Source organism: Corvus brachyrhynchos, unplaced genomic scaffold (assembly GCF_000691975.1).
Source record: "Corvus brachyrhynchos isolate BGI_N302 unplaced genomic scaffold, ASM69197v1 scaffold258, whole genome shotgun sequence".
NCBI classification, from domain to species: domain Eukaryota; kingdom Metazoa; phylum Chordata; class Aves; order Passeriformes; family Corvidae; genus Corvus; species Corvus brachyrhynchos.
Genome location: NW_008240122.1, coordinates 1,734,277 through 1,745,760, shown reverse-complemented (window position 1 = coordinate 1,745,760; position 11,484 = coordinate 1,734,277). Strand labels below are relative to the sequence as shown.

Here is an 11,484-nt window from a genome sequence, read left to right as displayed (position 1 = left end):
CTTTTCCTCTCAGTATATACCCAAAAACATTATTAGAATGGCAGGATGAAGGCTGCTGCACATTCAGAAACCAGGTCTGTAGTCCTATTTAAACTAGGTAATTCTACAATGGCAACGTATGAAATACACCAACAACACAGACCCTGGCAAATAATGTTCTGTGACAGGGTACAGACTCTGCTACTTTCTCTGCGTTGATCAAAACCACTTGATCATTACAAACAACTACAAATTCTCACAACAACCTCATACATTTTCATGTTTATACATCAGTTTTTTCCATCCACAGATGCCACCTGGCTCCATTTCAATTCCATTCTTGGACAGATGTTGGTTTCTCCCAAAATCAGTATTGAGGCATCACCCAACTGCAGTATTATGTGTTTTCTTCACTTTTATTTTCTTCCCTAAATTCACCTCTCCTGTAAGAATTCCTGGTTGGAATTTAAAGAAATAAGGGGTGAATGTATACATTCACAGGAGACACCAATTTCATTCCCCTATTTGTAGGACTTGGAAGTATTTGAAAACTTGATCAATAGAGAGAATGCTGAGCGTATTTTGCCGTCACTTATTCATCATGCCTGTGTTTGTTTGCCTGTTTACTAATGAAATTCCCTTTCCTCTCCCCTGGCTCTGTTGAATTCCAGATACATCTTTGCAATTAAGCCTTTGGTTCTCTAGCATATGGTTGTTGATGCTTTTGAATGAGGAGAACACAGTAGCATCTGGAGGGCTCTGATTAAAAAATATATTAAATATAAAGTAAGCCAAAACTCAGTCTTGTAAAGACGCCTCTTTCAATCAAAAATCTCTGTTAGAGAAATTATTAATGTGTTATGTGTAAGGCAGCAGCACCTGAAAATTTTGGGCTTGCTATCTGTTCAGCTCATCCAGACTTGTTCCATTAGTTGCCATTTTTTGAAGCTTGGGGAAGCAGCCTTGCATTGCTGTGTGATGGGATTAGAGGAAATGTGAGCAGTCTGTGTACTGGAAACATCTTGGAATAACAGGACAAGTAAGTATTTGACTTAAAAATAAGGAGATATTTTGGCTTCATACACACAGATTCCTCCAGTATCGTTACCCAACACCCTAAAATACATAACAGCTTTCAGTTCAGCTGTATTTCTTGCTCTGGGCTTACCTTTCTGGGGAGTACTCTGGACTATTCCCTATCCTGACACTCTCCATGCGCCCCTCAAACATCTTCCATCCTAAACTGAGCAAGTGCTGTTCACCACCTATGGCTTTTGCTTACTGGGGGGGCCCACTCTGATTCCCATTAATCCAAGGCAGCCTCACCATCCTGACATCATAACTTGCAATCCCACTTCTGTCCCCCAGCTCCCACTAATACATTTACACAGTTAAATATTTCCTTGCTTAATGCAAAAGCAATAAGAATCTCACCATGGGAAGGAACACTGAACAAAAATACTGACTGATTTTATTGCTTTAGAAATACATTAATGAAGGGTAGAAAGCAAAGATAGCTTCTATATTGAAGCTGGATGAGATACACTATTACATAGCCTACTTCACATATTTCTTTCCACCCTTTTTGATTACATTTATTTTATAAGTGGAGTCTACAAAGTCGTTTTGGTTGATATGTGATAACATAAGGAGAATAAACTGGCTTTGTTTTGTTGAGTTTATTAAAGAGATTTTATACCATTCCTGGAGCTATGATCACATTTCTGATAGTTTCTTCATCTTTTTTAATACTGGCCACTCTTCCCATTAGCATTAGGGTGAAATTGTGAAAACCAGAACCCCATTTTCAGTAAAGGGTTTAATAATTCAGAGAGAGGAGGGAAAGTACTGCTTTAATCCTGAATGGAGGACTGTTTTATACAGCGCAATTTCACACCAATTGTTATTCACAAAATATATTAAGACTATAATAATGAATATTCACCTAATTACTTTACCGTTTTAGTTCTGATTCAGAACTTTCCCAAAATTAGACTTGCCACAGGATTTTATCTCAACTTCTTTGGCCTTTTTTTCCCTGTACTCATGATAGTTTTTCCATTCTCTGTATCATAAGAGGTTAGATTTCAAGCCACTCCTGGTGACTTAAGTGAGATATTCTCAGAGTTTTCCACTGGGTCATTAGCATCCTAATCTGGGTTTGCTCAAGATTTAAAAGTACATTTTTATTCTCTTTCACTCCCGGATAACAGTTTTTACACTTTCATAGTATTGTTAAAAAACATATGAACATTTTTGTTTCACTTCAATGTTTGGGATTGAATGTGGAAATGAGAAGATGCAGCCCAGTGCATGCTCCAGGTGGCTGTGCTGGTATCCTGGACTGGGTGTAACGAATCCATCACATGGATAGTCTGTCCTGTGTGATCCCAGTTTCCTGCAAATTGACATACAACAAAAGGAAAAGAATAAAAAGGAGGAAAGAAGGGAAGGGGAGGGGAAAGGGGAGGGGGAAGGGGAGGGGGAAGGGGAGAGGGAAGGGGAGAGGGAAGAAGAAGGGGAAGGGGAAGGGCAAGGGGAAGTTTTGTGGCTTTGCTGCCACAACAAAAAAAAAAAACAGAAGAAAAGAAAAAAGAAAATAAAACCCAAAAATTCTTCCACTGAAATGAGTCGTACTGCTTTTAATGAAACAGGAGATTTGTGAGATTTTAGTTTTCCGCCAAAGCCTTTTCATGCACACATTTTTTTTGAATTCCTAATCTGAGTTTTATATAGACTGTTTAATCATGCTTGATAGCAAACCTGGTCTCCAATCCTCTTTGGCTGAAAACCCAAATCATTACTTGCTGCAAGATTAGCTCCCTAGAGACCATCCTTTCTTATGCTTATATATCAGTCTTGAAAGCTGTTCAACAGAATGTAGGCAATTTTAAGCTTGAGATTAACTACATTTTAAAAAAAATGAAAGTGTGTCATGGTCTTTTTAGAACCATTCAGGTTTGGAAAGGTGAACTCTGTTATTTTCTACAGACAGAAAGTATTAGACTGTTCTGGGGCTTAATACAAAGAAGGTTTTGGGAGACAAAAATAGTGATTTTTTTCTTTTAACCTTTCGAATGTGGTTTACAAAATGTCTTTGATAAATAAACATCTATCTCAGGAATGTTTTAAATGGTCATATCACAAATGCAGAGTGTTGTTTCATTTGTTTATTCTGCATTTGCTATTTGCATTTGTAACCATTAGATGGAAATTAAAGCAGGGAGAGCACCAGGCAAGTTTCAGATCTAACAGAAAATCTAAATTCCATGAAAATGAGAATTTACAAATTTAGAAAACAGTAAAAGGGGTGCCTCCCATCCTTCCCCATTAAAATATGCACACTTTGCACATGATTAAATTATAGACCTCATTGTCTCAGAATTTCTAAGTAAGTTCAAAGAGAATTGAACATTAAACTGATAAGAAAAATATCAAGGGTTATAATGATAAAATGACATTATAAATGATATTAAATATCATGTATATTTAATATAATATGAAAGGAATAATAAATGATAATGAGGGACTAAATAGAGGCTGTCTGGTATGATGGGGTCCATTACAACCGTAAGGATTGCTGGATAGATTGCCCTCCTTCAGTTTTCTGCTGCGTTTATTTCACATTCCTCACATGCTCAAAGCTAGCTCTGATGAGAAGTGAGATGTTAAGCCAGACAAATTCCTGGCTGGAGCCAGTCTGGCCATCCCTCTTACAGGCTTCTCCCTGCAAACCTACATGCTGTCTCCAGCAGCTCAACCATTTTATCACCCAAGTGGGAGACATTTCATTACCTTAGGTGTTCTCAGGGGACAGGAAGGCAAAAGAAGACAGAAAGAGGGTCCCATACAGCCTCTTGGATGGGATATAGCCCTGTTCAACCAAGCCAGCTGTTAAAATTGTGTTTACCTCCTGGACTGCTCATTGCACAACTTCTTTTGAACATCACTCACTTTTTCATGCTCCTGTCCTCTCTGTGCAGTATCATCACCACTCAGTCTCTGCTTGGTAGGTAGTGCCTTATCTTCCATCTCATCTCATCCACAAGCTCATGAAGAATGTGGGAGCTACCAATGTGTCCCAGACAAGCTGGCTAGAACATTTCTGCTGGTCACCGTCTGCTGAGATGGGTCATATTAAAGGTCCATTACAACTCTGGATTTACAGTCACATGCATAAAAAAATACATTGATTTTTTTTAGCAGCCCTTTGAATAGAGGACGGTTCAAGTCCTTTTTTTAAAAAAAACCTCTTTTTCTAAACGTGCTTAAAAGATTCTGAGCAGAAGTATGGCAGAATTAAAACATATATAAACATATATATAACTATATAAATCTCATTGGATTTTACCTTTTATAGAGAATATTTTTGTCCTTTATGGCAAAAGAGAAATTTTTGGCATCTGGTTCTTCTCATGTCACTTGTATATGTCTGGAATTGTTTCACTGTACATGAGGGGCTTGTTACATTTCAAGGGCTGTGATTATACTTTGTGTCTATCATAGGCTGAGCTACGCAGGAGTGCAATGGATTCAGACAGTCTCTTCTTCCAGAAGAATCAGGCACTCCCAGAGCGGAAAAACATTGTCACCTAGCTCCTGCTCACTTTGTTCATCCTCTGCATGTGTCCCAGCTATTGATAGCAAGGTCTAGAAAAGAAAAGGAAGAAGAGAATTGACTTTCTTTTCTCTCAAAGGGCAACACAAAACTGCTGCGTGATCTATCTCAGCTCTCAGGAAACGCACCAACAGGACAACAATTAACAAAGTAACTGTGTAGCTAAAGAGCAGCTCAAAACTGATTCATCATCACCACAAGGTCTGAATATTTCCAAATCCATCTTGAGTAAATTCCAGGCTTCTTTTTAGCATGTGACAATTAAAATCTATATTTCAAACAGAAGAGATTTTCACCTTCTGTTAAAAGCAAGTAGTGAAAAACATGGACCAGCTGAAAAACACTTTGTTTGATTCAAAGTGTTACCCTGTGTTACATGCCAGGAGTTTTAACAAGAGCAGTGTTAATTCCTGAGTAAGGCCAGAAAAAAATGGACATAGTCCATTTGAATTAAATCTATTTATATTAGCCTATCACAGGAAGGGAAATTCTGATACTAATCTATAAGCTCCCACTAATCTGCTTTTACATTAAGTATGATTAATTCAGTTATCTCTTCTTTAATAATTCATCCAACTCCACTGATCAACTTTTTATTAATAGAAAAGGTAATTAGCATTTTTTTAATCAAGAAAAAGGTCATCTAGACTAAAAGCATAATTATGTTTACTAAGAAACTCTTTTGTTCGACAAAATATTTGGCTACTTCAATCAAAATTCAAATTATACCACTATGGAGAAATAAAAGACAGTACTTTGGAGCTAAATGTTCCAGGATTGTACAGACAATTTATTTTGGAAGATCTCACTCTCAAAGTTCAGTCTCATGCATCATGGATTACATTGCTGTGTATTTTTCACAATGGCATCTTAAGTCTGTGAGCAAATCTCCCCAAAGATTCAGCACTTGGCTTGCTGGATGCATGGTCCTCGTGTTTTTCCTGTACCCACTCTATATGCCTATATATCCTATACCTACCAAATACTAATTCTCTAGGAATTTCTCCCTCTGTCATGGCCACAGCCCAAAAATACAGTATAAATGTTTAAATATTAGTAACCTCCTCATCCAAAAGCTGCCAGGTGCTTTCCTACAAGGGGGTGAAGGTGGTGCGTACCACTCACATTTCTTGGTGGTGCTGGAACACTGCCTTACAATGGAAGCTCACCTCTCTGCTTGTGTTATTCACTGCATGAGGCCTTGATTTTGTCTTCCAGTTGGTGTTTAATGTGCCCAGTGTAAGCAGGCAGTGGCCTTGACAGCAGCTCAATCCTGTGTGTGTCACAGCACGTGTCGTTTCTTGTCATGCAGGTTCCTGTACGTCAGCCCATCACAGCAGCAGGACCTGGGCTTTACTTGAGTTTCTGCAGCTATCTCAAGGCCTCTCCTGCAGAAATCAGTTCCACATGATTAATTTCAACATAGTTGTCCTTTTTTCTGCATACTTCTTACCAAAATAAAGAGATCAGGGAAAAAATACATGTTTCCATGAAAGTTAGATATCCTTCATTTTCTCTCCAAGCCCTTCAGGCTTTCAAATGCTTAAGATGTGAGGTTATACTTGAGAGCAGAGCAAGGTCTTTCTGGATTCTGGGCTTTTTAATTTTAAAACTGAATTTGGCATCTTAGAGCAGTATATAAATTTTTTCACAATCTATATGGATAGTTCAAAAGACAGGGAACATATTAGAAAGAAAACTTGCCTGCCACATTTACAATAATAATTAGGCTAACTGCTGAGCCAAGAATCAAAGAGTAAAAGAGTTTTTCCAGAGTAAAGCCCCATGTTCCTCTTCCTGCGGCACTTGAAGAGCAAAACTGGAGAGAAAGGGAAAGGAAAGGATTTGCTTCTGGGCATCCACAGGCTGAGAAGTCAGAGCAGCACAGCTTCCAGCTTGATCTTAAACCCGGCTGGGAACTATGAAATTCTTACTGCTCTGACTCCTCTGTGAAGCCAGATCTGATGGGAATTCTCAAAGCACATCTGCCAGGTTGGGCCCAGCAAGGAAGAGAAGAGTAGTCTGTTTTTATAGGCTGGCTTCACTGCCAACTTCTACATCTGCTTGCCTCTCCATTTCCGTCCCTTCATCTTTGCCATCTCCTTTTTCTCCCTCCTGATTTATCACTTCAAATATCAGCCCCAGCATGCCTTCACTGAGCCACACCTGTAACTGCTTTACTACATTTATTAGTCTCTTTGGAAACAGTTCAAATTCAACAGGTTATTTAAATATGCCTTTTGACAGAGCATGATCTTGGGCACGATTAAAAAGTGAGAAAATTTTTCTTCAGTAGGAACCTGTCTCCCTGTAACCACTCCAGCACCTGTTTAGGTCGTTTGTTAAGCATTCATTGGAAAAGGAACTGAACTCCAGTCCTTCCCTCCCCAGGCCTCCAGTTACCAATCTGTAATGACTCCTCCTAAGCTACCAGGAAGCCAGTCCATGCAACAGGAACCATGTAAGCGGAGCTTATCGAGCATCATCTCAAAAACACAAGCAACATGGTAGTTATTTCAGTCTAGGCTGGGGATATGAATCTACTCAGGCAGAGTTGGGAACTCCCAATTCCAGTTGGGAAGTCAGTAGTGACCAATTTCTGTACTATGCAGTTGGGCAACACTTTGCAATTAATTCAGCTTCCCTTGAATTACATTATGACTCTTTGAAATCAATAAATCTGAGAGAGTCAGACAGAGATGCTGTTTTACGCAAAGAAATCTTCGTTTGTGTAAGGACTCTAGATGGTATAGGAACACTGGTTTTTTGTTCATCACGTTCTTGGGGCCATATATTTTCACTGATCACTGACCAAATTTCACCATGATCAGGAAAAAACTACCAGCAGTATTCACACCTAAAACATCAGTGTGGAAGACAACATCCCTGACACGAGGTGAGACTCAACAATTACGGCCATCGAAACCAATGTCTGGATGTCAGCTGACACGCTAGATGGTGGGAGAGGACATGTGGGCTAAGCCCAGTACAGTCTGCAAATAGTTATGTGTACCTAGGGAATGAAAATGCAGCCTATACTTAGATGTTCTTGTAAAATATATCTAAAAGACTTTACAATTTGATGGCGTATAACATTCACTTTGGCAGCTTAGCAAAACTGTGGGGTTTTTAGGGACGAGGACAGACCTCTGCAGTCAATACAGAATGCATTATCCTACCACACACCATTTTCTCCCCCTGGTTTGCTGCTCTTTTCTTAGAGCAAAATATCCATCTTTATCTTAGCTATGATTTATAGACCTGTAAGGAGCAGGAACTGACCTCTTCTATAAATATCCTATTACTAATAATTCTGGATTTAGTTTTAAGATTTGCTTCCCTGGAAGATATGGCTCAGTTCAGTTGAAAAAAGTGGGAAATTGAAAATCAGTCCTAGACAAGGACTGAGTTGTAGGAAATACAGACTGAAAATGTACCTGGAAATGACATTGGCAAACGAAACACATTTGCTAGGTCTCCTCACTGAAATATCCCCTTTGTTAAGGATTAATTATGACAAATTTGTGTTTGCTGAAGCTCTCCTTTGCAACATAAATCCAGAAAGGACAACTTGGTCAGACACAGCAATTTGTAGTACATTCAATTCTGGAATATTTTCTATATTCTGAGTTTACTTTATTCTGCCATATGTAAATCTTGGGTCATGTACATGAACAAATAGAGTATTCTTCATTTGATTTATATGATAAACAGGTGATTCCTTATGTTAAGCAGTAGTGGTTTGGGGGTTTATTTTGCCTTTTTTTTGCCTTTTTTTTGCCTTTTTTAAAGAAACAAACTCTACTTTTAAGTCTTTACACAACAAAAAGGGGATTTTTGAGAAATTTTTCTTGGGGATTACAGGGATCTAAGAGTATTTCTCTCTGTTCTGGGAAGAAGAGCTGCATGTATCAGTCCTTCTTCCTTCTGCGGTTGGACATAGGATAAAGTAATACTTACTCAGCCTTTTGGGCACAACTTCTTATCCCTTATTCCTGATGCTTTACATCACCACACCTTCTGCAATGCTGCTCCATCTCACTGGCCCAAGAGAGGATTAAGCAGACTCCACCAGGGATGAGAAGCAAAAGGAAGAAATCCATCCCAGATGATGTTAATGGCAAAATTCTGTCTTCCAGAGAGAGCCAAGATCTCACTGGCATTATTTTGCCAAGCTCCCCTGAGTTGTCCAGTGGAATTCATCTGTTTTGAGTTGGTCTAAACCAATACACAGGCTGGTCTAAACTCTCACAGTACTGAGGAAAACAGAGAACTACCACCTCAAGGCATAACATTTGACCATAAATCAGGCCCCCAACTTTCCTCTGATTTCTGCAAATTTAATTCAGATATAAAAACACAACTGTGCTGCTTGATCTCAAATATTAATTGTGCTGGGAAGCCCAGAAATATTGGCCTACTCTGAATGTGAGCTGATTGAACTAACATTGCATTTTACCACCTAGAAAAGCAGGACTCAAAAGAAAAACACATTGGCAATTCAAAGCAAACATTTAAAAAATGCACCAGGATTTTCAGCAAGACAGATTAACAATTCTTTTTCCACCATAAGTGTAGGTTCTGGGTGGTTGGAGACGGGACGGTGATGAAGAGATCTCTATAGGCAGGTCTTGGGACACATGGGGTTTATTGTAAAGGGCGTGGGTATAGGGGCACTGCTCAGAGCTGCCAGACTCAGCTCTGAGCAGGCCCAAGAGAGCAAGAGAGTAAGTGGGTGAGAGAGAGAGAGAGAGAGTGTAAGAGCAAGAGTAGAAGTGGAAGTAGAAGTAAGGAAAGGAATGGAAGTAAGGAAAGGAATCTCTGAAGTTCTGGTTACAATACAATAAATCATCTTCTGTACTGAATATTCTAATTGTCGCTAACCAATCTAATACAAGATACAAATCCTATAGCATTTACATACAGCCTATAAGAGTTCTTATATTACCATAGAGTGTTACATCTTAACTTCTAAAAACTACTCTTTGGACCCCTTCTGCTGAGCTAGTAGGGTCTGCTCTGACCCTTGGACCTGCCTGCAAGCAGAGGGTATTGTTCCATCAAGAGGGGATTACCTTCGGTCGGCCATACCATTGTTTTCCAGTTGTTCAGTAACTAAGACTTGGTATTTCAAAAGTGGCTTTCATTTCGATGTTGCCTGTAGTTTTCATATTCCCAAAATCTTTTGTCAGGCAATCATATTTATAAGGCTTTCCTGTTTCATCTTCCCCAACAATGAGAGGTTAGTAATTGGTAGAACTTTCAAGTTAAGCAAAGATTTTTAAAAATGGACACTTCTCCTATTCTGTTTAGAGTCTGGTAACAGGCAAAGTGCCATTATACCTCAGAGTTGTGAACCCATATAAGATTGTTAGCATGAAACAGCCTTTGTCTACCTTTGAAAAACTGCAGGTGATACTGTGGTCTTTCCTGATTTCAAGTCACAGGAAATTCAGGGTTATTTTTTATTCTGACACAGTTACCTAACATGTGCCACCAGTTACCTCAGGAACTCCATACTGATGGCAGAAACAGGTCAGATTATCTGTTGGCAGTAATGTTCATTGAGTTTTATCTCACTATAATCCGGGCTTTCAACAGTTTTGACTTGTGCATATCTGATTGTTTTATGTAACACTTGGCAAACCTAATTTAAAACCACAGACTTCTTGTAAATGTAAACCCAATATTGTTCAGATGTCACTGAGTAACCAGATGACCAAGTCTCGTATTTAATACTGTATTCTGAGACCTGAAAGGATGGTATTGTAAAAATCAGACAAAAAATATCTGTAATTTCATTTGCATTCAAAATGAAAAGACTGATGTGGCAATGCTGCCACCCTGTCTCATAGCAGTTGCATCTATAAATTGCATTTGTGTTTTCTTCTGTGTGGCTCCCTGGATAAACCACACCACAGATTCTTGCTTATGCTGTTTAAACATTGGTTTTACTCTTGTAGCTGCACTTAAGTCTTTGTAACTTCTGGACCAGCTGAATGCTTGGAGATAGTAATGCCCACCTTCACCTCTCAGTCTCATCCTAGTTTGGGCAAAACCATTTGGGCAACGCTCCTTTAACACATCCATGATGGAAAAAGAAAAACAAAGAAGAGATCTTTCCAGTAATGCAAGTTCAGAGGGTAAAAAACCACCACAACTTCCTAAATCAGTTGTTTGCAGTGTTGCATTGCCTGTGCACTCTGGAGCATCCCAAGCTTCAGAATGGAAGCAGGTCAGGCATCTCAAGGGCAGCCAAAGGGCCACTGCCCAGGCAGGTAGAAATCAAGGCCAGATTTTCATTCCAACTTCCTTTAGCAGGCTTTTGGTCACTCAGATTACTTTTTTTTCTACTTTTTTGCTACAAATTTTATATTACTTATGTGTAAGTGTACATTCTATATTTTTATGTTAATTGTGAAATAGGTACAGAAAATACTAACATTTCATTCGTGTCACTTTTCTGAGGAAGGTAGATCCTCTACAGTCTTCAAACAACTGTGTTTATGTAGATTATAATCTAGCTGTCCTTTTCCTCTTCAAATTTTTCAAAGATGTAACCTGTTGAAAACAATTTTCCACTGCTAGACTGTTCTGAATTAAAGTTCCTCCCAAGACTTAACAACTTATTTTCATATTGCTTTCACACTTTGATTCATTAAAATACAAATTCAGCCCTCAAAATAGAAACCTGAGCTTTCCAAAGAAAATGCATGAAGAGCCTTAAATTATGAATGTAAAAAACTTATTCATAGTGCCACTAGTGTGATTCATTTTCTATTCCCAAATGCTTTCTTTAATCCAGAACTTCTGAGTTGAGAAAGTTCTGTTAGGATGAAACAAAAATCTCTCCAGAACTGTGTATTCCATGACTAAAACTATGAAAC

At 38.7% G+C, this 11,484-nt stretch overlaps 1 long non-coding RNA gene across 1 annotated transcript; it reads right to left on the bottom strand.

The window, feature by feature from the left end:
• Positions 1-2,291: 2,291 nt before the first annotated feature.
• LOC108449221 lies at positions 2,292-6,163 on the bottom strand. The gene is made up of 4 exons (XR_001865345.1): positions 5,767-6,163; positions 4,331-4,629; positions 3,934-4,098; positions 2,292-2,377 (listed from the first exon to the last, which is right to left on the bottom strand). It is a non-coding gene; the product is annotated as an uncharacterized LOC108449221 (long non-coding RNA).
• Between the last annotated feature and the right edge of the window lie 5,321 nt (positions 6,164-11,484).